The 3721-nt window shown below is 42.4% G+C and overlaps 1 pseudogene; it reads right to left on the reverse strand.

Moving 5' to 3' along the window:
* Positions 1–796: 796 nt before the first annotated feature.
* Positions 797–2003, reverse strand: LOC450610 (eukaryotic translation initiation factor 2 subunit 2-like; annotated as a pseudogene).
* Positions 2004–3721: the final 1718 nt, after the last annotated feature.

Raw genomic sequence — 3721 nt, forward strand, 5'->3', positions numbered from 1 at the left:
AAGGGTTGGTCTTGCTGTCTCAGGAGCAGCAGAGGTGGAAGAAAATCTATGTATAAGTGGATCCACACGGTTCAAGCCCATGTTTTTCAAGGGTCAACTGTAACTATTTTCTTACAACTATCACCCAGTCTTTTTCTCTTTTTAACTGACTAGCCAGTAAGTAAATCCATCTCGTTTGTATTTTTTTGCATTTTTCAATTCTAGAATTTCCATCCGATTACTTTTTATAGTTTCCAGCCAAAGTACTCCATCTTGTCTTTAAAGTTTTTGAAAATTCAATTTTTAAAAATCTTGCTTGGGCTGGGCCTGGTGGCTGTGGCCTATAATCCCTGCACTTTGGGAGGCTGAGGTGGAAGGACTGCTTGAGGCCAGGAGTTCAGGACCAGCCTGGGCAACATAGGGAGACCCCGTCTCTACAAAACATTTAAAAATGACACCAGTATGGTGGCATGCACCTGTAGTCCTAGCTACTTGGGAGGCTGAGGTGGGAGGATCACCTGAGCCCAGGAGTTGAAGCTGCAGTGAGATATAATCACACTACTGCACTCCAGCCTAGATACAGAGCAAGACCCTGTCTCAAAATCTTGTTTTGCAACTCCATTAGCTGTATGGTGCTTTTTTTTTTCACAGTTATAATAACTTTAATTTATCTTGCATTTTACAGAAATCTATGAACAATTTTTAAAAAGCACCTCCTTACCTCATATCATGTTTCTCTGACAGGTGTTAAAGTAGGCAATGAGTATGTCAACAGCTTGAGCATCAGCGTCTTGTAAGCACTTCAGACCAATCAACCACTCGCCAAAAATCTTGGCAGGTTTTTTATCTTGTTTTTAATACAACGGTATATCCACTCTGATGGCAAACCTGTCCAGCCACATCTCCACAACACGCTTTGCAAAATCAGTGATTAGCAAATTAGTTAGCTTTGGCACGGTGGTGTGCTCACTTGCCCATTACAGCCTGGTAGCTGGTTTTGATGCTGGCAACAGAACATCTAGAATGACAAGTTTCACACTGTAGGAAATAAGATTTGCGTGTCCTTCTGCAGGATTGTGTCCAGTAATCGGCACGTGTGACAAGTGACATATTCCTTGATATATCTTCTCAAGACATTTTCTATCTGTTTCTGTTGGAATCTTCCTTTGATTACAAGTTGGTTATTACCATCTATAGAACCACTTGTACCCAATTCAGCCAACAAAAATGCACGGAGATGTTTGGGCTGATGATGTAATAGTTTACAGATATGTGTAAAGTTGACAAAAGACGTTTTCTTCGTTCCTACTCGGACGACCTGTGGAGGTTTCATGACAAATTTCCTTATGTCCCCAGCAACCATACCTGGATTCTTTTCCCTCATGATGTTGAACACTCGATTCAGTAGCTCCTCATATGTGTAGTCTCTTTCTGAGCCTGCCCAAGCAGGGCCTGTCTGATTACTGAATGAGATACCATCATCTTTTTTGCTGTCTTCCTCTTCTAGAACTTCATCTTTCTCTAGTATTTCATCCTCATCTGGGAACTTGACCACCTTTTTCTTCTTTTTATTGCCAAGCATAATGTCAAGGTCATTCTCTGGTTCAGTTGGTTCTTGAACATCACTTTCAATCTTAAGATCCTTTACACCTTCTTCAGCTTCATCAATATCAAATATCTTTTTAGTTTTTTTTCTTTTTCTTTTGATTAAAGAAGTTCAAGTCATCTAGATCACCAGCAGCATCTTTTTTCCTAGTGTCCTCTTCATCAGCTTCCAAATCTTTGTCCTCAGTTGGCTCTGGCCCCACTTCTTTTGTTTCTGAAGGCTGGGTTATCTCTGTTTGGGTATCCGCTTCCTCGTCTAACATAAAAGGCTTCTTTTTCTTCTTTTTCTTTTTGCTCACAGTAGGATCAAAAATCATCTCGTCCCCAGACATGGCTGCGGCTCGAGTGGGCTTGGCACGGACGGGAAGTCAGACGGGTCAGCCCCAGACCCCGGCTGCAGCGCTGCTCCTGCCAGTACCTCTCCCACCACCGCACTGGTGCTTTGTTGTTGTTGTTGTTGTTTTTCTTTCTTTCTATTGTCTGTCTTTTCTCTTGGTTTTGGATCAAGGGCTATCTCCTTGTATATCAGGGTTTTTTGTTTTTGTTTTTTTTTTTTTGAGATGGAGTCTTGCTCTGTCGCCCAGGCTGGAGTGCAATGGCAGGATCTCGGCTTACTGCAACCTCTGCCTCCTGGGTTCAAGCGATTCTCCTGCCTGAGCCTCCAAAGTAGCTAGGACTAGAGGCGTCTGCTACCACACCCAGCTAATTTTTTGTATTTTTAGTAGAGACAGTGTTTCGCCGTGTTAGCCAGGATGGTCTCGATTTCCTGACCTCGTGATCCGCCCGCCTCGGCCTCCCAAAGTGGTGGGATTACAGGCGTGAGCCATTGCGTCCGGCCCGTATACCAGGTTCTTTTTTTAAGGAGTGTAAACAGCTATATTTTATGGGTGCACAATATTTTAAAAATTGTAACATTTAAGAACATTTTCATATCTGCTAATTAATTCTACGAACAATATTGATGCCTCTTTAATATATGATAGGACACTACTTATTTTCTTTTTAAAAAATTTTTAATTAAAAAAAAAAAAGACTATTGGCTGGGCGCAGTGGCTCATGCCTGTAATCCCAGCGCTTTGGGAGGCCAAGGCGGGCAATCACCTGAGGTCGAGAGTTTGAGACCAGCCTGGCCAACGTGGTGAAACCCCATCTCTACTAAAAATACAAAAATTTAGCCAGGCATGGTGGCAGGCACTTGTAATCCCAGCTACTCGGGAGGCTGAGGCAGGAGAATCGCTTGAACCTGGGTAGCGGAGGTTGCAGTGAGCTGAGATTGCCCTATTACACTCCAGCCTGGGCAACAAGAGCGAAACTTCGTCTCAAAAAAAGAAGAACCTAGTAACAGTACACTTTCAATTCTTCTCTTTAATCTTTTCTATGATTGTTTTTATTTATAAATGTGCAATAAACCCATAATACATTCCACTATATTTCTTTTTGAAAGTCAATAATTTTTAGAGATCAAAAATAAAAGTAAAAAAGTTTTTATATTTAATTTTAGTCATTTCCAGAAATCTTCATTTTTTGTGTGTAGATTTCTTTGCTTTGTGTATAATACCAGATTCTGTGATATCATATTCCTCTTGCTTAAAGAACTTCCTTTTTTTTTTTTTTTTTTTTGAGACAAGCTCTTGCTTTGTCACCCAGGCTAGAGCATAGTGGCATGATCACAGCTCACTGCAGCCTCTACCTCTTGGGCTCAAGCAGTCCTCCCACCCCAGCCTCCCAAGGAGCTGGGACTACAGGTGTGCACCACCATGCCTGGCTAATTCTTTTCTTTTTCCTGTAGAGACAAGGTCTCACTATATTGCCCAGGCTGGTCTCAAACTCCTGGGCTCAAGTGATCCACCTTGGCCTCCCAAAGTGCTGGGATTACAGACGTGAACAACCGCGCCTGGCCTAAGAACTCTCTTTAACATTTCTTTTCTTTCTTTCTTTCTTTTTTTTTTTTTTGAGATGGAGTTTCACTCTTGTCGCCCAGGCTGGAGTGCAGTAGTGTGATTTCGGCTCACCACAACCTCTGCCTCCCGGGTTCAAGCGATTCTCCTGCCTCAGCCTCCCGAGTAGCTAGGATTATAGGCATGTACCACCACGCCTGGCTAATTTTTGTATTTTTAGTAGAGATGGGGCTTCTCCA

The sequence above is a fragment of the Pan troglodytes genome, chromosome 8 (genome assembly GCF_028858775.2).
Source record: "Pan troglodytes isolate AG18354 chromosome 8, NHGRI_mPanTro3-v2.0_pri, whole genome shotgun sequence".
Lineage (NCBI taxonomy): Eukaryota > Metazoa > Chordata > Mammalia > Primates > Hominidae > Pan > Pan troglodytes.